Here is a 25170-nt window from a genome sequence, read left to right as displayed (position 1 = left end):
ACACCTGTAACACTCACTACTACGATTATTGAAAATGATGACGAGGAAGAATGGGTAATGACCACTCAAGCAGATTGTGCTGTATCATAATATCAAAAAAAACCCACCAAGCTTCTAAATTGATGGGCACAATAACATCATTTTTTATGGTTTTTTTTATTTTTTGGGGGGTATGCGGGCCTCTCACTGCTGTGGCCTCCCCCGCTGTGGAGCACAGGCTCCAGACGTGCAGGCCCAGCGGCCATGGCCCACGGGCCCAGACGCTCCACGGCATGTGGGATCCTCCCGGACCGGGACACAAACCCATGTCCCCTGCATCGGCAGGCGGACTCCCAACCTCTGCGCCACCAGGGAAGCCCCTAAAATCTTATTTTTGTAAAAGAAAATAAAAGGTTCATATAATAATAACTATTGTCTCTAGGTAGTGAGATTATAGGCGATCTATGTTTTACTTTTTTGCTTATGTGTACTATAGTTTTCTAGAATGAACATTGATTAATTTTGTATCTAAAGTTATTTTTTAAAAAAACAAACAAAAAAATCACCTTCCTATCTCTCCCTGGCTCCTACCTACAGAGGTGGCAGCCATCTCCTATTTGCCTGTCTGGTGGCAGAAACCTAATCTCAGTCAATTTGAGTTTCCCCATTCTCACTGAGATTGAATCTGAGCTCCAGGAGGCTATGTTACATCACAGCTTGGGAAGGGCCATCTGGCTCTTGATAACCATCTACTAGGCTGGCCCCTGCTTGGATGTGCAGCATTCCCTCTCCTGGTCCTCATGTGTGAGGTTATCTCATCCCCATTGCAGACCTCTGGGCCTCCCCAAGTGTGGCTCGTTTTGATTCTCTCAGCCCACTCTGGAGTCCACCTTTTGGTGCGTCTCCCTTTTCTGCTTGGGAGCATGAGGGAATTCTAGGAGGCTGCTGCGGGCCATTGACCTAGACACACCACATAACCATCTCCCCTCCTTACCTCTGCTTCTGACCAGTGCAGGATAAGTTGGGGTGGCTTATCACCCCTCAGGTTCCAGCTAGAAGGTAAGAAGAGACACCTTCTGCACCCGAATCCCTCTAAACTTTCTGGGGTATCTATCATTCCCTTGGCTTCCACTCCCAGGATGCAGCCCAGGGAAGACAAGGCATAGGGTACCTCTTCAGGGTCCCAGCTTTTTTTTTTTTTTTTTTTTGCAGTACACGGGCCTCTCACTGTTGTGGCCTCTCCCGTTGCGGAGCACAGGCTCCAGACGTGCAGGCTCAGCGGCCATGGCTCACGGGCCCAGCCGCTCCGCGGCATGTGGGATCCTCCCGGACCAGGGCACGAACCCGTGTCCCCTGCATCGGCAGGCGGACTCTCAACCACTGCACCACCAGGGAAGCCCCAGATTCACTCTTTAATCAGTATTGGACTATCTATTTTTCCTATTTCCTTTGTGTCAGTTTAAGTAATTTGTGTTTCTCAAGAAATGTTTCCATTTCAACTATATCGTCAAATTTTTTGTTGTAAAGTTGTTACATTACCATCTTAAATTTTAAAAAAATATTTAGGATCTGTAATTATGCCCCCTTTTTTATTCCTGGAATTGGTAATTTGTGTTTTTTGTTTCTTGATCTATGCTTAGAGTTTATCAATTTTATTGATCTTTTCAAAAAACCAATTTTTAACTTTATTTCTGTTTTATTTCTATCTCTATTTTTATTTCTTTAATTTTTGTTCCTGTCTTTATTTCCTGTCTTTTTTTAAATTTGCTTTTCTTTTTCTAGCTTCTTGGGATGGAAGCTTAGATCATTAATTGTCAAACTAAAGCTAAAAATTTCCCTCTAGACACTGCTTTAGCTCTGTCTCAAATTTTGATGTGTAATATTGTTATTTCTTTGATTTTTAAAAACTTGTTTTTATTTTTTGAATAGGTAATGCAAGCACATAGAAACATGTACAAACGTATATGCAGTGAAAAGTTTCCATCTGTTTCACTTGGAATCTGGCAAGAAACAAACATTTCCCCCACTTAGATGGTTCATATGAAGATAATTTAATAAGAAATTATTACAAAAGTATCAATAAGACTGAGGGATCAAACAAGGGATTTAAATTATTGTTGATTCATCATCAACAGGGTGTCATTATCACTTTTAGGCCTGAAGGAACAAAATTAGGAAACGGTGTTCACAGAAGCTGGTAAAAGTTAGAACCATGAAGGTAGGGCCCTCTGCAGGTACCACAGTTACAGAGAGGTGAGGATACTGCCAGAACTATTTCACCAAGAAAATAGGGAGTGGGATGAGATATCTACTGGCTACTCTCCTCCTGTGCTTCCATCTTCTGCTATTGCTTCTTTTTAGCTGAATCCAAGCCAGTCTTTAGGTGGTGATCTCCAGGACAGAGAACTGGTCAAAGAAGTGTGGAGAATGAGGGGCTGGGGGAAACGATTGGAGAACAACAAGCACAGGAGATGTTCAGTGGCTATGACATAACTCTGCCCTGAATTGCTAGGGTTGTTGCATATTGGACATTTGTAAAGAAAGGCACTCTGGTAACTGGGGAAATCAGAGATCAAACGCTCTTTAACTCCATTCCAAAGAAAAGTAGGATTTGAATGATCACAGAAGGTATTACCAAGACAGTGTATTACACACTGTTAAACACTGACCTCAGTGTGGGAAGTGTACCCACAGCAGTATACAAAATAGTACAAGGACTCAGTATTATAGGACGTTGAATCACACACTGAGAAATTAATTCTCATTTTAATTATCCCTCAGTGCTTCTGATTAAATCAAGAAGAAAGTTTCCACTTGAATATCTTAACAACTCTCTAATAAGAACAGACCTCTCCCACTCCCCCACCCCTACGTTGCCCCTCCCCCCCTCAACTATTGGGTATAAGATAGACTCAAGGATGGATTGTACAACACAGGAAATATAGCCAATGTTTTGTAATAACTGTAAATGGAAAGTGACCTTTAAAAGTTGTATAAAAATAAAAAGTTGAAAAAAAGAGAAAAAGCCCAAGTTCAGAGCTTTTGTCAAAGAAAAAGATCGAGCTAGAAGTTAATAACACTGTTTGGTTTTCATGGCTCTTATTTTTGAAGTAGCTGTCAGTTTATGGCAAATAATATTGGTTTTCCATGTATGGAAATAATGTAAGGTTTCTTTTGAAAAAATATATATTTAGGTAAGAACCAAGTCAGTTTAAAGAAAAATGTATAAGAGCACAGGAGGTAATCAGCTGTGGCAAGCATAGTGAAAGGATACTTAAAAGACTAAGTTTGGGAAACACAGCTCAATATTATTGTGAGGTGTTTATAGTTATCTACCAAAATGTTTCTGTTCCAGTTTATAGTGTTCCAGAACCTTCTATTTCTTTGATACAGAAACCACTGTTGGGCAGACAATGCTTTACTTCGTTTTAAGATAGTGTTTTTCCTTGCACATTTCCTCAGGTGCAGAGCATACAGTTTAAACCAATATTCAGGGCTGTTTAATTTTTTTTTTTGTAGTTTTTGGTTTTATTTCAGGACTTTTAATAATAGACAGTCTTTCTCTTTTCTTTTTTTTTAAATATTTATTTACATATCTATGTATGTATTTATTTATTTTGGCTGCACCGGGTCTTGGTTGCAGCATGCAGGATCTTCGTTGCGGCGTGAGGGATCTTCAGTTGTGGCATGCAGGATCTTTTAGTTGCAGCATGTGGACTTGTTATTTGAGGTATGCAGACTCCTTAGTTGCAACATGTGAACTCAGTTGCAGCATGCATGCCGATCTAGTTCCCCAACCAAGGATCAAACCCAGGTCCCCTGCATAGCGAGCATGATGTCTTACCCACTGGACCACCAGGGAAGTCCCCAAGTCTTTCTCTTTTCTTTTCCTTTTTTTTCTGAAAAAATACATCCTCCCTCTCTGTTCACATCAATGACACTTACAACAAGAACAAAGGGACTTCCCTGGTGGCACAGTGGTTAAGAATCCACCTGCCAGACGTAGAGAATGGACTTGAGGACACGGGGAAGGGGAAGGGGAAGCTGGGACGAAGTGAGAGAGTGGCATGGACATATATACACTACCAAATGTTAAATAGATAGCTAGTGGGAAGCAGCCACGTAGCACAGGAAGATCAGATCGGTGCTTTGTGACCACCTAGAGGGGTGGGATAGGGAGGGTGGGAGGGAGACGCAAGAGGGAGGAGATATGAGGATATATGTATATGTATAGATGATTTACTTTGTTATAAAGCAGAAACTAACACACCATTGTAAAGCAATTACACTCCAATAAAGATATTAAAAAATAATAAAATATAGAAAAAAAAGAAAGAATCCGCCTGCCAATGCAGGGGACACAGGTTCGAGCCCTTGTCCAGGAAGATTCCACATGCCACGGAGCAACTAAGCCCGCGTGCCGCAACTACTGAAGCCCGCCTGCCTAGAGCCCGTGCTCTGCAACAAGAGAAGCCACTGCAATGAGAAGCCCGTGCACTGCAATGAAAAGTAGCCCCAGTTTGCCACAACTAGAGAAAGCCTGAGCCCAGCAACGAAGACCGAACACAGCCAAAAATAAATTTATTTAAAAAAAAAAAATCCTTTTGTTTCCTTCCTTTGTGTTCTTGCCCAAATATAAAGATCTTCATAGTTTACCTAGGATGGACGATGGGAACCATTAAGATATTACTGGTTTTACCAAATCTATCTTTCCTGTATTTTTTTTTTTTTTTGGAAAGGAATAAAAGGATTTGGCAGTTGAGGCTCTTAGACATAACAGCCCCGAGTGGGATGCCAAAAAAAAAGCTTTATTTGGTTCCCCCTTTGTACATGTTTGTTGCCAGATAAATTATCCTAATAAGTGATATGCAAGGCAAACCCAATTTTAAAGATAATCCTGAAAAAATGGAGAAATGTGGGATAAAGCAAATATAGTACAATGTTAATTATAGAATCTAGGTGGTGGGTATATGTGGGCTCACTCTAAATTTCTTACAACTTTTACATAGTATTGAAAATTTTCTTAGCAAGATATTGGGGAAAAAAATCTTTAAAAGATCTATTTAGTGTTTTCCACTGGAAGTATGTAGGAAATAGGACCTTCCAGGTCTGTGTGCAATTTGGTGATCTGTTTGGGCCCCTCAGCACTGTCCAGCACAGAGCGCGGGGTGCATCAGGTGCTGCCTGGACTGCACATTTGCAAAGGCTGGTTTAGTGGTTACAAATGCCTTTGCCTTTCACAACCGCAATGACCCCAGCACTGAGCTGTGAGGCTGGCGGGCAGATGTCATTACCACCATTAGTCTCTTTTTATAAATAAGGAAACTAAGGCTTAGAAGTAAGTAACTGTTGATCCCAGGAGCTCAGCCAGACCTTCTGACACCCAGCCCTTTGCTCTTTATTCTGTGTTTCTTTATCCCCAGTCAGAATTCCCACCCTCCTTTTTCTTTCTGGGCGCTGCTCTGTATTATCAGGGAGACAAAAGGGATCTGATAGACCAATTCAGGGAATCTAGCTGGCCAAGGTGTCGGTGATTCTAAAGTGCTAAATACGCTTCTCGTCCCGAGGGTGTTTGTATTTTAAAGAAAAAGAAATAGAGCAATCACTTAACCTTTCTTTAAATTTATTTAGACATTTATTTATTATTTATTTGTCTATTTTGGCTGCTCTGGGCCTTAGTTGTGCTATGCGTGAACTTTTAGTTGTAGCATGCGGACTTAGTTGCTGCATGTGGGCTTTTTAGTTGTGGCAGGTGACCTCTTAGTTGCAGCCTGCATGTGGGATCTACTTCCCTGACTAGGTATCGAACCTGGGCCCCCTGCATTTGGAGCATGGCCTTTTACCCACTGGACCACAGGTAAAGTCCCAATAACTTAAACTTTAACTATGTAACACAGACACAGCTGATGGAGACTGAGTCGGGGAAGGGCCAGGAGTAGAGGGTTGAGAGGGCACAGCTGGCCAGGTGCAAATCATTCCTTGTAAGTAATCAGTGTCTCTGTCCACACAGAAAGCCAGCTTTGGTGAAACAAATCCATTAGCTAGGATTTTTCACATTGTGGTAGAGCAGTTTAATGGCAGGCACACATTGTTAATTCTTTTTACATTTAAAATTTTGTGTTTGGGACAGAATATTCATCTTTTTAAGGATACTGATAGCCATCTAGACCTGACATGGACTTTAGTCTTATTTAGCAGCAAATTATAACTGTCAGCTCTTTGTGAATAGATACAGAGAAGTAGGTGCCCATTTGTATTAAATGAAAGAAAGCCCTCATTCTCTAGCAGGAAAGTTTGTGTGAACCTCTTTCTGGTTTGGCTTCGCAGAGGTCCATGGACTCTAAGTGAGAATTGAATTGTTCAAAAGCAGAATGGAAAATGCCAATTGACCTGAGCTCGTATAACTTCTTTAACTCAAATCTAGCAGGCTTGTCGTCACACTACAGACACTACACAGAGCAGTCTCTCACAGCATCAGATGGAAAGCTCATTTAATCAGATTTGGTCTGGAAATTTTTCTAGGGTTTCACAACCTATGAAAAAACTCAATATATCAGCACACTCAAAAATCTGCAGTGAGATTGCTTTAAATATAGACATATTACCAAGACCTGAGAGAGCACATAATGGAGGGTAAGTTTTCCAGCAAAGAGAAGAGGAAGCACAACCCCCTTGTGGGAGCAGAGTACCACCCCTGGATGGAGGTAGTGGATGTAGGGCTTTCTCAAGATGTGCTCCCCAAGCCTCCACCCCTATGAGATTTTTATCAACTTTATTGAGATATAATTCATATATGATAAAATTCACCCTTTATAGTGTACATGTCAGTGGTTTTTAGTAAATTCACAGAGTTGTACAACCATCACTACAATCTAATTTTAGAACATGTTCATCCTCCTCCAAAGAACCCCTGGATGGTAGCAGTCACTCCCCATTCTCCCTCTCCCCAGCTCCTGGCAACATGCTAATCTGTTTCCTGTCTCTATGGATTTGCTTGTTTGGGGTATTTCATATAAACGAAATCATACAATATGTGGCCTTTTGTGACTGACTTCCTTCAGTTAGTATAACGTTTTCAAGGTTCATCCATGTTGTGACCTGTATCAGTTTTTCATTCCTTTTTACTGCCAAATTATATTCCTGCCATGGAATGAATATTTCTGTCCCCGCCCCCCCCACAAATTCATTTGTTGAAATCCTAACCCTCAATGTGATGGTACTAAGAGGTGGAGCCTTTGAGAGGTAAATAGTTCATGAGAATGAAGCCCTCACGAATGGAATTAGTGCCCTTATAAAAGAGACCCCAGAGAGCTTCCTTGCCCCTCTTCCATGTGAGGACACAGCAAGATGATAGCCATCTGTGAAGCAGAAAGTGGGCTTTCACCAGACACTGAATTTGCCAGTGCTTTAATCTTGGACTTCCCAGCCTCCAGAACTGTGGGAAATAAAAGTCTGTTGTTGAAGCCACCTAGTCTATGGTACTTTGTAATAGCAGCTTGAATGGGCTAAAACAATTCTCTTGTATGAATATTCCATATTTTTATCCATTCATTGGTTTGTGGACATTTGGATTGCTCCTACTTTTTGACTGTTATGAATAATAATACAGCTATAAGCATTTGTGTACAGCCTTATTTGTGGACATATGTTTTCATTTCTCTTGGGTATATATCTAGGAGTAGAATTTCTGGGTTAAATGGTAACTCTATGTTTGACATTCTAAGGAACCGCCAGACTGTTTTTCAGAGTGGCTGCATGATTTTACCTTATGCAATGTATGAAGGTTACAATTTCTCTACATCCTTGCCAACACTTGATATTCTCTCTTTTATTACAGCCACCTTAGTGGGTATGACGTAGTGTCTCACTGTGGTTTTGATTCATATTTCCCTGAAAAACCAATGGTGTTGCGAATGTTTTAATTTTATTGTTGAATTGTAAGAGTTCTTTACATACATTGGATACAAGGCTTTCCCTTCCCTTCCCTCCAGAGGGTAGCCCTTACCACCTAAATTAGCAATTACAAGAAAGGGCAAGAAGTAGGTGTGAATGCTATCCTACTTCAGGATTACCTTGCCTTGTAAGATCTGGAGGTGGCCTACCTGTGTGGGGGCAGGCTGGGACAAGGCTGTTCTCAAGAAGCATTTGGGGGCCTGTGCAAATGCTTGGAAGGGAACTGAGTTTAAGCCTCAGATATCTACACCAGCAAGACCGGAAGAGATGACATTGACCAGGAAGATTCTGTGTCCAGACATTTCCAGTTACCAGCTGCTGCCATAAAAGTCCTATACATCTTTGCTATTCAAAGTGTGGACCTTGAACCAGAAGCACCTACATCACCTGAGAGCTTATTAAAAATACAAAATCTCACCCCAGACCTCCTGAATCATTTTAATAAGAATTCCAGAGATCTGTATGCACTTATGATGATGCATAAGAGAATTTTCTTCTCCTGTCCTCAAATTTCCAGGTAAGGGCAGACAGACCCAAACAAACAAACCCTCAGTGAGTTGATGTCCTCTAACGTGAGCATCTTGGATCCGCACAGGAGTAAACCAAAGAGAGTATCTCAGGCCGGGCCTGGGACCGGGAACCACACTAACACACCTACAAGCGGTTAACTAAGTCCTGAAAGGTTTATGCCCTAGATAGGTGGCCACATGGATTGGGCCAGTCTTGTGAACTACATTTTTTTCCCTTCCTCTTTTTTATTCTTCAACTATTATCCTACTAGAGAAAAATTTCAGGTGTCTTAACTTGGATCCAACTGTGTCAAAAGATTTATTCTCTTTCACCTAACAGGGGATCCTGTCTTTACTTCCTCGGTTCAGATCCTCCTGGGAGTGACAGACCTTGGCAATCATCTAGGTTATTCTCCAATTATCACCAAGCCAAAAAGCCCTGGAAATTGGCTGCTTCATGGAACAGTCACTGCGCCCTTTGCCAATGGAAAAGTGCTGATGTCACTCTGATACTAACAGTTGGCTGCCGAGTGGTCATGATAAAAGGGGGCAGGCTAGTTGAAAGCATGTGGATAGGTGGAAGGGAGGGCCAAGGGGATTTATATGCAAGTATAACAGAAAGGGTGCTAAGCTGGTGTTAGCTGTGTGACTTTGGGCATGGCTTTAACCTCCCTGGGTTTTCCCTACCTGTAATAAACAATCAAAGCAGTTAACACGCACTCAGTTCTTAATAGTTTATGTGAACTATTCATGTAGTAGAATTTTCACTGCAGTTTATGATAGATCCTGTCATTTCCTCCATTTTACGGATGAGGAACCTGAGGCACAAAGAGGGTTACTCGCTCAAGGTCACTCGAGTAAACCCAGGCAGTCTGACTCCAGAGTCTGAGCTCTGTCAACGGAGAGGGTCGGATTAGACGAATGTTAAAGACTCTTCCCATCCCTGCTATTCATTTTCTCTCTTGTTAAACTGGGATAATAATAGAGTTGTGAAGATCATGAGATAACACAGATTAAGTGCTTAGCACAGTGCCTGGATCGTAAGTGCCAGTAAATGTCAGCTATTACTATCATTCATACTTTTACTCTTACCACTGCCATTTTATGGAACGAATCACTCTTGCCATCTCCTCAACAGCTGCCGGAGTGCACAGTTAGCACAACTGAACCTATTAATAAATTCAAACAATGGGTCAATTCAGTCATAAAATCAAACAAGCCTGAACTGATACTGAAGTGAATTGCCTAGTTAAATAGTCTTAAGCAGTGCTATCCAACAGAACGTTCTGTGATGATGGAAAAGCTCTATATCTGTGCTGTCCAATAAGGTAGCCACTAGCGGCATGTACCCATTGAGCACTGGAAATATGATTAGTGTGACCGAGGGACTATTTCATTGTATTTAATTTTACTTACTTTAGTTTTCTAACTTAATAGCCACATGTGGCTGGTGGCTACCATATTGGATCACTCAGGCTAAGGCCTATCTGGTAGGAACACTTGGTAAGAACTATCTGGTAAGAACTATCTGGTAAGAACACTTGGTAAGAGAACTCGAAAGTGCCAGGAACAAGAAAGGGAGTTGGAAGCTCCTGTGGCCACAACTCTGTTTTGTTACAGATGCCTTAAAGAATCATGGGTATTAGAATGCTCAGACTTCAAAGGATTCCCTTTATCTATTAAGTGGGGATGTGGAATTTTTAAGGATGAGGGGCAAGGTGGTGGGAAGAAAGAAGACAATTCCACTTTCCTCACGGGGATACCCCCAGTTGATTCTGGGTAGAACTAGATTCCTTATTACTGTTAAAAATTATATGGTGGTAGGGGCTTCCCTGGTGGTGCAGTGGTTAAGAATCCACCTGCCGATGCAGGAGACACAGGTTCAAACCCTGGTCCTGGAAGATCCCACATGCATGGAGCAACTAAGCCTGTGCACCACAACTACTGAGCCCATGTGCCACAACTACTGAAGCCCACACGCCTAAAGCCCGTGCTCTGCAACAAGAGATGCCGCCATAGTGAGAAGCCTGTGCTTCTTTTATAAGTGAATAAATAAATAAATAAATTTATTTAAAAAAATTATTTGGGGAGGGATAGTTTATACCCACACTATGTAAAGCACCATGACATTCCATCTTTCCAATGCTCTGTTTTACTATATGCAGAAACTAAAAAGTGATTTCAAGTTGCGGCTTGAATGATTAATTAAGAAAAAGATCATCACAATGGATGATCAAAGTATCATAGACTTGGAAGGGGCTGTTTCATAAAGCATGTCCATTACAAACTGGCATCTTAGGGAAGCTACACACACATCCCTGGGACACAAGTGTGACACTGTGCCTTGCTTTTTGGACTGACTGGCTTTGGATCCGGAGAGGAGCGGTCAGCCAGGTGGTGATAGCACTGCCCTCAGCTCTCACCCTAGTCCTCTGGGGATCTTACCCGTTTTTTTTTTTAATAAATAATTTTCTGATGATATAAGGATAGCAGTGAGCGCATTTCCATCTAAGTCTGTAAACACGTGACTGCTTCCCTGGTACAAATTACTAGACCTTGTATCGTGTTCTGATTCTAAATATTTTGAGCAGAAGAAGTCCCCCACCCCTGCTCACTCCCCCCCTACCACCAATGAATAATTCACCGGCTGCCAAAATTGCAGAAGGCCAAACTGAAACCGAATGAGGCTAGCTTGTGTTAAACCAATTTTTAAATGATAGTAATTAAGAGAGTTTCTATATAGGGAAGGCTTTGTTTAGATTGAAAAGTTAAAAGCCACCGCCAGAAACACAAGGGTCTTGTGCATAAAGGCTTCTCTTTTTGCTGCCCAGCAGTCACTCCGGCCAGTGTTTGAGCAGTGAATGCTAACACAGCGGTCCGCCCTGGCGTTTTCCCTACTTCACCACTGTCTTGTGGAGTCCACCTCGGAGAATGCCTTGCACCAGGGCTGCAGTCTCTCAGGCTGTCTGCAAACAGACACCAGGCCATCTGTCCTCTCGCCTTCCACCCAAACACAGCTGCTGGGCTCTATCCCAGCTCCAGCCATCTGGAGGAGGAACAAAGGCCCCTCTCCTCACCCTCTCCCTGGCTGCCGAGGGGAGACTGGGGAGTCTTGGCACCCTCTTGGCCTCGGTGAGGAAAGGAAAATGGAAAAAGCAGCCATGTTCCCTCCTAGTGGTCAGCAGCTCCTCCCCCTGGTTCTCGGGGTCGATGAAACCCTTCATTCATTCCCCAGACATCTGTCAAGGTACTCTGGCAAGTGTCAAGCCTTGGACCAGGCTCTGGGGACTCGAGAATGAGACCCAGCTTCTGGCCTCTAGGAGCTCACAGTCTGATGAGGTTGATGGACGTGTACACAGTCAAGTCCTCTGTACGCAGAAGTGAAAGGTTGGAGGAGCTAGCAGAGGGATGCTTGACCCAGGCGAAGGGAGCCAGAGAAGGGTTCCCATGGCGGGGCATTGGACTTGATGTCTAAAAATGAGTTCGCACTGGGCACCGGCAAATCAGAATGGGGAAAGGCTGGCCCAAGCAGGAAGTGTATGGAACTCTACATGGTGGGAGGAGGAAGGTGATGAAGGGAGAGGACAGACAGGGAGAGCCAGATTGTAGTGGTCCTTGATGTCCACCAGAGGATAAGGGGAGACAGTGAAGGGCTGTGAGCATGGGAGGCTCACGGTCAGATGTGTGATTTGTGATTTGAGAAGATTCTTTAGATGGTGGGGAAGAGGACAGACACGAGGGAGCGAGCCTCATTTAGACCAGTCACGGTAATCCAGGGGAGAAATCGTGGTGGCCAAACGAAGTTAAAAAGGAGACAAAGAAATTAATTTGAGGGAGAAATCATCACTAAAAACGCTAGCTCGAAACCCTCCAAAACAGTTCCCAAACAATTTTTAAGTTCAGAGTAAGCTCTGCAAAGGAGGGACACAAAACTACTCTTCAGTGTTACTGAACTCAGAACTACGTCAGTCCCATCTGAGAAGAGTGACCTCTTCTCAGATAGGAAAGAGCTTGACGGTACAGGGATAGCTATTGCCCCAAAGGGCCCATGAGCCACCTGGCAGCCACAGACGGTACAAGCTGGCGTGTCAGGCTACTCTCAGAAAGGATATTTACCAAGAGGTATCAGACTTGCTGAAACGCCTCCAATCCCAGCTCAAGCATTTACCTAAGATCTTCGTGCCAGTTAGGTCCTCAAAGCCTCCAGGAGAGACTTCCTTTCTGAAAGCAGGCTGTTTTGCTGGTTGCGCTCAGCTCTGGGGTGCTTTGGGCCTCATTTGGGGAAATCTCAGGGCAGCGGAGGACAGCCTCTCAGAAGAGCGGTGTGTCAGTCACTGCCCCTTCCCCCTCTTGCCTGCTGCATGAATCTGCCCACAAGATTCTGCATGTCAGAGGTCCATGGGCTGTTCAGTTTTTTAATTAAAGGAAAAGAAAGTGAAGGCCCTTTCTGTTCTGATGCCCTTCATTCCTGGTCTCCTTACAGCACGTGGGATCATAATTTCACAGGAAGAATCAGGAGCCAGAAAACAGGGATAGAAATTGGTTCCTCTTAGAAAGGCAGGGACCAAATGTTAGTGACAATCTGATTTAAGATAGAAGAGAAAACAAAGGATGCCACAGCTCCATCCCTTAGGTCTATGCAATGGGCTTAATACTGGCTCCAGGAGAAAGAGCCTGAGGCCTGGCTTACTGCTCAGAACCCCAGTTTCTAATCATAAAAAATACTTCCAAAGCACTTTATTATGTGCATAGTTTTCCATTTTTTAAAAAAAACGTGAGGCATGGAGCACTATAGTAGGTCATAGGTCTGGCAGCTAGATTAAAACACTCTTTAAGACAGTGAAAACTCACACCATTATTTTTCCTTCTCGGTGATGAATCTTAATTTCCATTCTGAGGAATTCTTTTTCACTTTTAACACATAAAATTTTAAAATTACAACTGCTAAAAATAACCATGGGTAGATTTTCCATTCCTTTTCTTCTGTTTCTCGAGCCCTTGTATCACAGCTGCTTTCCTGTAAGGAGGATTGTTTGGTAAGTTTTAAAAGAATATATTTTCTCTTGCTTTCATGGTTGGATTTTGAGCATCTTCTGTTATTAATGTTACCCTAAATTAGACATTATAGAAACAGTAGATAAGCTTGTTCATTCAGCTGATTCATAATTTCTTACCTAAAAAAGAGCATATCAGTAGTTTTAGAAGACATGATAAATTAATACTACAATATAACCTTCAAAACAGATTGCTGAAGGGCCCAAGGATAACCACTTAGTGCCTTCGTTGAGAAAGGTTGTTTTTGTTTGTTTTGTTTTTTTCCTTCTTGGTGTTATTCCCATATTTTAAGAGAGTAAAAGAGAATATTTTCTGTCAATCTTGTTTCTAAAATTCATGCTCTTTTTAATCCTCCATGCATCGATTTTGAGAGCGGCCATCTTTGTAAAGTCCGTTCTCTTCCCTGGGTCTCAGTGTCTGTATCCTGAGAGGAAGTAGGAGAGGTAAAAGATGTATAAGGTCTCAAGAGTTTTAATGTTCTGTAGTTTCCTCCATTTAAATGCTCCTTCTTTAGTCTGATAGAATCCATACTCTTTCTCCTATCACAGTTCCCGAGTGCCTGAATGCCTGCACTCCCCGCTTCCGCCTTCCCCCTGCTGCGGGCTCTGTTATCGTGGGCCTTGCATCACATTCTTTCAGCCAGAGAACACTCGACACAGTTTGCCCTCCAAGAACCTGCATACTTTTGTGGGACCAGAAGGGCAAGTCACATGACTTCCCTTGCTTGTCTGGAAATTGCTCCGTCAAAAGATTTCTCAGCATTTCTTTCACTTCATTTATTCCAGATCCTTCAAATCCCACATTGTTCTCATGCTCACAGCTTCAACAGATGGTCTTCTAAAAGGAAAAATATGTTGCGGTGTTCAGTTCCCCTCTTACATCCCTCACTTACCTACCCTTGAAGTCTTTTTCACATCCTACTCTCTTCTAAGCTTACATGTATACAGATATTTTTCTTTTGATGTGGTGACCCCCCTCAACCATAATTTCTTATTCTTTTTTTGCTTGAAGTATAAACTGGTCACTCCCAAGACAAACTCTGCAGGCAACACAGCTCTACACCTTCAGACGAATGCTGAGACTTTCATTAAAATAGTCTTGTCTTCTGTTTAAAAAAAGATGTTTTAGGAGTTCCAAATACAGCTTTCTAGGAACGAAACATAGAAGCACGAAACCAGGGTATTTTAGAAGAAGCAGAATCCTTTGAGATGATGCCATGGGGTGGCCCCGTTTTACAGAGGAGAAACTGACAGTCTGAAACCGGGAGACTCGAGGTCTTGTTACGAGTAGTGGCAGGGTTCAAACCGGAAGCAGAGACAGCCGCGTCTCAGACCAGAGTCATCTCTACCTTGGTTTCTTCAACTGTGAAGTGCAAAGTGTTACACAACCATGAAGTGAAGTACAGGGCTCACAACAGGATTGAGAAAGATAAGTGAGTTAATATGGTAAGTCCTTAGAACAGTGTCTGGCACAAAGTAGCATTCCATAAGTGTTAGTTTACTGTTAGCAGAAGTACTGAAGACCCATATTGTAGGGAAAGGATGCCTTATACTCTCATTGTGTGAATTTTGTGGAAACTTTTACATTTCTTTATTCTATGGAGTTTCTGTTAGAAATTTGAAGGATAGGATTAGGCCCCAAATCATGATACTGATAAATTCACATAAAATATAATAATAATAATAATTTAAAAATTAAAAAATGTCACAGCATTAAATATGTTTTATAAGGTAGATGGCATTACCAGGGGCATAGAGAAACCCTTGATAATCTGTTTTGTTTTGTTTTACTGTATCTATCAACTTTCGGCTTTATAATGGTTTTCTCCAAAAACATATACAATATTCTTGAACATAATAACTTCCTCTATTTTTTTTCTCTTCTTTTCCATCCTGATTATTCCCCACTGAAAACAAATTTAGGGGCTTCTAAAGTTTTATAAGTCTGTCCTTTCTACAACCCAACAATGCAATCTGTTTGTCAAACATGCACCTAACTCTGTTTTTAGTTATAATATTTGTTCCCTTATCCCTCTGATATTTTCATTCTTAAGACGGAGTAGACAGGAGATGGTGGCGAGAAATCTTCGAAGAGGAACGGCTTAAAATGAAAGCACTTTAAAATGTCAGTGTGTCAAGACTTTACAATGTGATGTTCATGGGATATAAGTAGAAGGAGCCAGAAAGACCTGAAAAAAGAGCTAAGTTATTTGCAAAGTGGTTGAAATGTGGTATCCATTTAGAATTCCCTTTCAAATGTCAAGTTTGTGAGAATATTTTTGAATGCATGGCTATTTTACATATGCATAATAATTGATAAAGATACCCTGAGGAACAGCAGATAAATTCTGGGGTGTAAGTTGGGGCCTGATTGAAGTCATATAACCTCATCATGTCTTAAAAATGGAGCAGGGGCTTCCCTGGTGGCGCAGTGGTTGAGAGTCCGCCTGCCGATACAGGGGATACGGGTTCGTGCCCCGGTCCGGGAGGATCCCACGTGCCGCGGAGCGGCTGGGCCCGTGAGCCATGGCCGCTGAGCCTGCGTGTCCGGAGCCTGGCAGGCGTTATGAATGAACCCCTCCTTTGCTGAGAGGAGGTGTATGGACAGGGATAGGCCAGTGGTTGAAGGAGAAGTGAATCAGCATTGAGGGACTGGATGAGGAGACTGACTTCCTGTTAGGAAGTGCACTACGGCTAAAGTCCTCACAACACAATCCCATTCGGTCCTCACCACACCCTGTGAGGTAGGAACCATGACCTCATTTCTACATGAGGACACTGAGAGTTATCCAAGGTCATTCAGCTAGCATATGAGACCCAGTGAGATGGGAAAGGCACAAGAAAAAGGAAGAAGTATTGTCCAGGGTGGGTGGAGGAGGGGGGTGTGATGGTCCTTGACTCACAGTCGGGCTTGTTGAAGGCAAGACAGGTAAGGGGTGAGGCGGGGGGCAGCTAAGAAGCCAGGAAAGAGTCTGGAGCTGAGATGGCACAAAGGGGCGACCACAGCCTCAGCCAGCGGAGCATCCAACAGCATCTAGAAGTGCAATTTCGAAACCGTGAAGGGGGTGGGGATGGGGAAAATATGAAGAGATACAGCATTTTTTTCTGATGTGTGAGAGATCGCTCTGGCTTTAACTGGGGTGACTATAGGTTGGTTTTCTGGGGCCACTGTCAGTAGGTGAGGTGGAAAACTGCAGGGGTCCTAGTGGTTCTAGTCCTGTGATCTTTGCTTTCTCAACCAGTCCCTCATTGGCTGCTAGGGTGTGAGGTCAGTATGAGACAATCTTGCACACGCTAAGCCAGGCCACGCCAATGCCAGACCCCTTATTCATTTAGACCAGATGATTACCATCTCTCCAGAGAGGCGAAAGCCCGACAGCACGTGATGAAAAAAATTAGGAGGTGTTTCTCCACCCCCAAAATGGATACGTTTTTAGAAAATGAGGAGACATTGGATGCACACAGACATGTATCCATACGTGCATATACGCATGTTTACACTCAGGGACACACGCACACGCATGCTCACACACGTACTTCTAAGATGGACATTTTAGCAGGAACCAGCTTTTATTTTAAACACAATTTTTATTTTAGGTCTTATTCAAGGTTGTGTTCTCTGGGAAGCACTCTCTGAAATGAAGGTTAGCGTGCTGGATGTTCATTCACTAGTGGTTTTAGGATCAACATTTGTGAAAAGGGGGAAAGAAAGCGTTGGGAGAAACTAGCCCCACTGGCCGCCTGACAGCCTCAGCCAACCCTCCAGGGAGCTCTGGAGCTAAAATGGCCCTTCAAGGTGTCCCATTGTTAGGTCAAAAGGCTGGGCTTTTCTACTTCCACCTCAGTCAGTCACTGGATATAAGCCGCCCTAGGAAGGGTCTGTCCCCGGGAGAGGCGGCTCTTTGCAGCCAAGGTTCACCCTACAGAGGCTGACTGCCAACTGCCCTCCCAGCAGCAGACGCAACATATCCTTCCTTTAAGAGAGATGGGGGGGCCCATCAGTGACATCGCTATGAAGCTGGTTCTAACTGACTGTGTGTACTTGGGCAGCTTACTTTTTCCCTCTGGGTTTCAACTTTATCTCCTACAAAAGGTTTGGTTGGGTTTCCTTCAGCTCTAAAATTCTGAATTTTTCAAATCAAAATCAATTTTTCAGAGCCAGACTTCTACCTTGTCTTTAGCAAATGGAGAGATGGAGAAAATGATTTTCATTACCTAAGTTATAGATACACAGGTAATGAAAAGGTATACACATATATACATATAGGTGGAACGTCTTCTTATTCCTTTTGTCACAAGAGGGATTTGGCCAGAAAGTACAAGCAAGAGAAAAAGTGGAATTGATTAGATAAGAGTTGCATTCTTGGCAGCACTGAAGCGCTACCAGGGTGGCCATATAATGTGCCGCTAGAATACAGAACACAAAATTCAGGTTGTTTCTTAAGCCTTAGATACTCCAGACTCTCTACCTAATGTGATTACAGTTTCCTCTCTCTCTCACATTATGGTGATTAGGATCAATCGTAGGAACATTAAGGAAAAAAAGTAACCTTCTCATCTCTTCCTTTATCAGCCAGCCCACAGGATCTTCCACCTCCCCCCGAGCTAGGTTTTTCAAGGCTCGTGTGGGCATCTGCCGTGTGGAAACCAGATGGCGGTTTTCTTGAATCTGCCTGTTCTACTTTAATAGCCTCTTTGCAAAAAGTTAACCCAAAGAGTATGCTGCAGGTAGGGTCAGCATGAGAAAACCGTGGATTCGGGTCATCTGAGAACACGGGATCCCCAAATACCAAGATGATGTGAAAAGAATTTAAAGGCCAAACTCACTGCGGACACTTTCAAGGGTCTATTGCTGGGTGAAATAGGCAACATGGTAAAACACACGCAGGAAATGTGGCTCTGGTGTTTTCTTTGGGGGGGAGGGGGTTGTAGAAATGGTCACCCGTTTGTAGGTAGGAGCTGATTGATAGGGGAAAGTTTTGATGTCTAGTAGAGCTTACCGTTTTCTAGACTTCAGGGCATATCTCTGTCTCATGGTGAGACTCTCAGGATGGACCAACTTGATTGCTGGTGTTTGTCTGTTAAGAGAAAATGGTTAGGGCAGCATGGATGGTGGGGGGAAGGGGCGATATTATAGGATTCTGGGTTGAAGAAAGATAGAATGCTCCGTGGGTTTTCAAATGCCAGTCTGCAGGCTGGGATCAAGCTGGCTGCTTCAGAATCACTTGGGGAACTTGTTAAAAATAGACATTTCGGAAACCCATCCTCAGAAATGTTGATATAGTAACAAATTCTCCCGTTTGAGTCTGATACGCAGTTAGGTTTGGGAACTACAGGAGTAGTTGGAATGTAACGCTTAAATCACTGGAATTCATCCATTATTCAAAAATGTGGCTATTAAGCATCTTCTATGAAAAAGTTGCTCAGTTAAGTTCTGTGGGATTTATAAATATGTATAAGACATAGGCTGCCTCCAATCCCTTTGAGCATGAGCAGAGGACTAGCTAGGAAGGCAGGTAGGTGACAGACAGGGATGTTCTCAAACATGAGTTTACAGTCCAGAGGGATGCGAAGAATAGAATAGAACTATCATGCCAGGGGAAAATGAGCAGATGTTTTAAACCAATTTAGGAAAGAAGAAGGAGACAGCTTGGCAGATTTCCCAGAAATGGTCCCTAGTTTAGATGTCCAAGATGTCTTGGAGAAGACAAATATGAATTTCAACCTCACAAGTTTGCAGAAAAAATTCAGTGAAAGCACGTATATAGTTCTTAGCACAGCATGTGATAATCATTAATAAATGATGGATATTAATAATTGTAGGAGATTTAAAGGGCTGTGAGCAAGTTCCGTTTTCACTCCCTCTCTGCCTATAACAGTGCCTATAATTCCTTAACTGAGTTTTGAAGTCTTATTGGGAAAGACTTTTATTGAAGAAACTATTTTGAAAGGCACACGCCTTAAGCTTTTAATAGTCTAGGAAGAAGGAGAAGAAAAATAGGCGACAGTGACCCCATGGAAGGACAGAAGTCAGACAGGAGTTGAGGTGGAGTCAGAGGCCAATTCTCATATATCCAACATGATTACTGTAGAAGCTGTCCTCCTGAAAGTGGGCCAGTGGCCCAAGGCAGCTGGTATGGCCTATCTACGTGATCATTCAGAGCCCAGGCCTCCTCTCCCTTAACTACACCTGTTCCTCTCAACAGTTGGCAGATGGTGAAAGAGACTATGGGGAAGGTTCCTCTGTTTCTTGACCACCTGGCTCTTTACCGAACTCTGGTGCTCAAACTTTTTGGTGAGAATCAGTCCCTTGGCCCATCTAGACATAAGTCGGTAGGTGGGGAAGGCTGAGAAATATAACCCCTAGCTGGATAAGGGGACTCAAGACTCTGAGTCTTGAGGGCTCCTGAAAATGTGACAGCACATTCACAAAGAGGAGTCAGAAACAGAGAGACATGGGCTTAGCCAGCGAGAGAATGCGCGAAAGTCAAGAAACAGGTCAACCTACAGATGCCCCAAATAAATGAGCTTTTTCAGGGACAAGAAAGTTGATAAGCTGGGTACCAGTCTGAGAGAAGAGGAGAGGGAAAGCAGTTGGGGAGCTTATAAGGGACTGAGCGCAGAGATGAGGAATTTGGCTAGAAGTTAAGGAGGCCAAGTATATGTGACTAACCCCGGATGGAAACTGGAGCTTCCATTTGGTGTAACAAGCATGGGTGGTTGACCACAAAAGATCCACGTTCCTCCTGACCAGCCGGAGGCTACGTTTCGTAACCTCCCTACCTCTTACACAGAGATGGGCTCCGTGTTTGGTGCTCACCAATGGAGGGCAAGCAGAAGACTTTTGTAAAAGGTCAGATGAACCAGAGGGCCAAGATGCACATGGATCTCCATACAGTCTGTTTCTCCATTCGCCAGCTGCTAAGAGGATGAAGAGGAAGAAGGAGCCACAAGGTGAAAGGGCCTCTGAAGGATGCCCTGGAAGCCATACAACCTGCGTTGGACTGCAATGGGAATGGGAAAGAAACCCTGTGGTCTGAAGTCTCTGAGATTTCAGAATTGATCTATTGCAGCAGCTAGTTTTACTTAACACATATAAAAGGTCCAAGGAGGTGTATGGGGATCAGAGGCAACTCAAGAATCAAGGTGACGACTCCTTTGAACTCTTCTCCTCGATAAATAAAAGACCGAAGGCTGATAAATACAGCTGCCCCCCATGTCTCTTTAGGCAGTCACCAAGGCCAAGTAAAGGGAAGCTTCCCTCTCCTCCTTACTGCTACCCTAGGTTTCAGGCTCAGGCTTTTAGAGGATTTATTTATCTTCCTTAAGGGTTCCTTTTTTTTTTTTCTTTTGGCCTGCCGCGGGGCTTGCCCGATCTTAGTTCCCCGAGCAGGGATTGAACCCACGTTCTCCACAGCGAAAGTGCAGAGTCATAACCATGGGATCGCCAGGGAATTCCCTCCGTCATCTTTTAAACCACTTTTATTCTAGACAAAAATGTTGGAGGGTAGGAAGGACACGGTGTGTTTTAACCTAACTTTTTGTGGGGAAAGAGGGGATAAAGGAACAGAATCAGATAAACAGGGGAAAATCTTAGTTGTAAAGAAAAGGGCAGTGCTATGCTAAGAAAACATTGTCGAATCTCGGACCTTCATGTTTGCTAAGTGAGGTAGTTCTTTAATTAGGCTAATATGTCGATGGGTCTTAGGTGGGTAAAGCTGGGCTTAGAGTTCAGTTTGGGACAAGTCGCTAGGGAAGAGCTGAGTTGAGTTATTCTGCATGAAAGTGTGAAAAAGAGAGTTGAAAACAGTAAGAGAGGTGAGAAAGAGAAGAGAGACAGCAAAATCCTGAGACGTCAGGAAGGTTTGTGGGGCGAGAGCGTTAGGGATGTTCTATTATGGGAGGGAGATGGAAGGCTACACCCATGAAACACTACTGTTCAGTGTTAAATGATCTGGTCACGCCTATGTAAGTCCCTCTCTCTTCTCATATTTTTAGTGGACCTTCACACCAAAGACACCTTCTGCGGGAGGTTTTTCAGGGGTGCCCAGGGAAGGGCTAGAGTTCCACAAATGAGCTGGCAAACTGAGGATCGGGGACAACATTGTGCAGGGTGGGAGATGACCTGTAGACAAAACTGATCCAGTCGAGTTTGGAATCCTAGGTGGCCATCCATTCTACATCGACTGAGCACCTAACATGGGCCGGGCACTATTCTAGGACAGGAGGACAATGCCTTGAACAAAATAGATAAGATCTCTGAGAACTCACAGTCTAGTGGAGTGACAGACAATACATAACTGACCAAATAAACAAATGAGAAAACAAAGCGTGGGGGTGGGGGATGTGGTGGTGAATGGAGGCCCTCCTTGAGAATGGACCATCACCTTGCAGAGGCGATGTTGAAACAGACTGTTCCCATCAGGATTTGCGAACATCTTAGGCGGTGGAGATCCGGGTCTCCCAGGAGCAGAGTGACCCCAGTACACGTGGGTTACAGACCAATCCCTTACTCATTTCTCTTGCTTAATCCTCTCCCTCCTCTCCTCAGGGAGGTATGTTCTTTTTCAACGGACAATAAACATGTCTTGAGCCCTTCTTCGTATGCCACGGAGAGACGTTTGCTTCTCAGAGGATGAAATCAAGGTTGTCACTGAAGGAGGGTTTCATGGATCCCGCTTCCCTCAGGTCCCTAAGGAAAAGGCGGTGAACTGCCAGTTTGAAATGATTTGATCCCACGCTTGCCTAGAGTCAGAAGAATAAAGCTAACTAGAAGACCCCTTAAGCTCCTCAGCTGTTCCGAGGGAAAGATGCACTCCACCCTCCCCCAGAGGGCAGACTTCCCGGTAGGCGGAGAATGACATCCTTGCGAAGCAGGCAGCGCAAGGGCACCAGCTCTGGTTCGGAGAAACTGCTGAGCCCACGCTGGCTGCCGAGCTGCCTGCCAGAGTCTCGGCAACGAAAAGAAGGGGCTCCATCTAGTGTTGTTACAAAACAAGACCAAAGACATTCTGACCGGTTTATCAGGTGAACAAACACATCCTGTCTTCTAAAAAGAAAAGAGTACCCCAAAAAAGCCAGAGCAGCTAGGTTGTGGGAGCTTAGTGTAAAGCAGAAGCCGGACTTCACCACTGGCTGGGGATGGACCCGGCAATGGAAAGAAAACTAAATTGTCTTACCCTCTTGCTTATCAGTGTTTCCCCCTAGAAGGGCAGACCCCACTGCTACATGCAAACTCATCTGTTATAAAATCAAGATCTGGGGACTCGACAACGTCCAGAGGAATCTGGGGAACCACACAAACTGGGTCCCGTACTTAACGATTTTTGGAGCCTTTGTACAAGTATTTGTAATTGATGGGTCATAGGGTTTGCATATCTTCAACTTTAGCTAATAATGACAAACTGCTTTCCAAAGTGGAATATAACAACTTATTTACGATCTCCAAAACGTGATATTGTCAATCATTCTCATTTTTGTCATTCTGATGGGTATGGTCATGATACCTCAATGGTGTTTGAATTTGCATTTTCCTAATTAGTAGTGAAGCTAAGAACTTTCCATACATATTTTTTTCTATTTGGATATCCTTCTTTGTGAGTTACCTGTTCAAGTCTATTGGCCATTTTTCCACGAACTTTTTCTTTATTATTTTTACCAGTTTTTAAGATATTCTGATTAAGAGATATTTATTAGTTATATACATTGATATATATTCCCCTCTCAGGGTCTGCTTTTTCGTTCTCTTCATGGTGTCTCTGGATAAAAAAATGTTCTTAATTTTAATGGAATCTAATTTATAAATCTTTTCTTTTATGGTTTGTTTTCTGTGTCCTTTTTAAAAAATATTCCCTGGTGGCGCAGTGGTTGAGAGTTCGCCTGCCGATGCAGGGGACACGGGTTCGTGCCCTAGTCCGGGAGGATCCCACATGCCGCGGAGCGGCTGGGCCCGTGAGCCATGGCTGCTGAGCCTGCGCCTCCGGAGCCTGTGCTCCACAACGGGAGGGGCCACAGCAGTGAGAGGCCCGCGTACCGAAAAAAAAAAAAAAAAAAAAAAAAAAAAAAAAAAATTCCCCTACCCTGATGACAAGAAGATACTGTCTTATGTTATCTTTCAAATGTTTTATTACATTGCCTTTTGCATTTAATCCTGCAATCTCCTGAAACTGAAATTTTGTTGGTAGGAGGTAGTACTCATGTTTTTTCCTTCCATATGGGTATCCAGTTGTCTTAGGTCTATTTTTTGGAAAGACCATCCTCATCCCACTCTTCTACAGTGTTCATAAATCAAGTGTTCATTTGTGTTTATGTTTTAGAATGATCTATTCTGTTCCATTGTTCTACCTTCTCCCAATATCAAACTGTCCTAATTACTGGAACTATATTATGCCTTCATATCCTGAAGAGCTAGCTAGTCCTCTCGCCAAATCTTCAAGTGTCTTGGTCCTTATTAAAACTTTGTATTTTTGCATAAAATTTAGAATCACAAGATTGCATTAAGTCTGTAGGCTACTGGAGAATTGACATTTTTATAATATTAAATATGCCATCAATAAATAGGGCTATTTGTATAGGTCTTTAAAAATTTCTCTCAATGATACTTTTTAATATTCCACCTAGAAGTCTTGGACATTTTTTGTTAGATTTATTTTTGGGTGTTTGATGTTTTATCCTTCTGTAAATGTTCTTTTTTTTAAAATAGATTTTATTTTTTGGAGCTTTTGTTTAGCTTCACAGCAAAATTGAGCCGAAAGTACAGAGAGTTTCCATATTCCCGCCTCCCCCACCCCCAAATCCCAGTTTCCCCTTTAATTAACATCTTGCATTAGTGTGGTACCTATGTTACAATTTACAAACCAATATTGATACATAATTATTACCTAAAGTCCATAATTGACATTAGTGTTCCCTCTTAGTGTTGTACAGTTCTTTGGGTTTTGACAGATGCATAGTTATGTATCCACCATTACAGTATCACACAAAGTAGTTTCACTGTCCCCAAAATCCTCCTTGCTCCATCGGTTCATCCCTCCCTCTACTCTAACCCCTGACAACCACTGATCCTTTTACTGTCTCCATAGTTTTTCCTTTTCCAATATGTCATATAGTTGGAATCATACCATAGGTAGCCTTTTCAGATTGGCTTCTTTCACTTAGTAATATGCATTTAAAGTTCCTCTATATCTTTTCATGGCTTAATAGCTCATTTCTTTTTGGCTCTGAATAATATTTTATTGTCCGGGTTTACTATAGATTATTTATCTACTCACTTACTGGAAATCATTTTGGTTGCCTCTAAGTTTTGGCAATTTTGAATAAAGCTGCTATAAACATTCGTGTACAGGTTTTTGTGTAGGCATAAGTTTTCATCTCCTTTGGGTAAATAACAAGCAGTGTGATTGCTGAATCCATGGTAAGATTATGTTTAGTTTAGTTCTTTTCCTTTTTTTTTGAATTTTATTTAATTTACATTTTTATACAGCAGGTTCTTATTAGGCATCTATTTTATACACATCAGTGTATACATGTCAATCCCAATCGCCCAATTCATCACACCACCACCCCATCACCACCCGCTTTCCCCCCTTGGTGTCCATGTTTGTTCTCTACATCTGTGTCTCAATTTCTGCCCTGCAAACCGGTTCCTCTGTATGATTTTTCTAGGTTCCACAAAT

At 42.9% G+C, this 25170-nt stretch overlaps 1 long non-coding RNA gene across 3 annotated transcripts in view; it reads left to right on the top strand.

The window, feature by feature from the left end:
• The window catches only part of LOC137224708 (uncharacterized), a 41160-nt gene extending 17954 nt beyond the window's left edge, over nucleotides 1–23206 (top strand). The window contains exon 4 of one of the 3 annotated variants that reach the window (XR_010943460.1): nucleotides 22047–23206. This is a non-coding gene — a long non-coding RNA (uncharacterized lncRNA). Of the gene's footprint in view, nucleotides 1–1191; nucleotides 4114–8781; nucleotides 9144–22046 lie in introns of those variants that run through there. The other 2 variants (XR_010943461.1, XR_010943459.1) reach the window with 2 other exon arrangements.
• Nucleotides 23207–25170: the final 1964 nt, after the last annotated feature.

The sequence above is a fragment of the Pseudorca crassidens genome, chromosome 5 (genome assembly GCF_039906515.1).
Source record: "Pseudorca crassidens isolate mPseCra1 chromosome 5, mPseCra1.hap1, whole genome shotgun sequence".
NCBI lineage: Eukaryota > Metazoa > Chordata > Mammalia > Artiodactyla > Delphinidae > Pseudorca > Pseudorca crassidens.
This window is presented reverse-complemented; position numbering and strand designations above follow the sequence as displayed.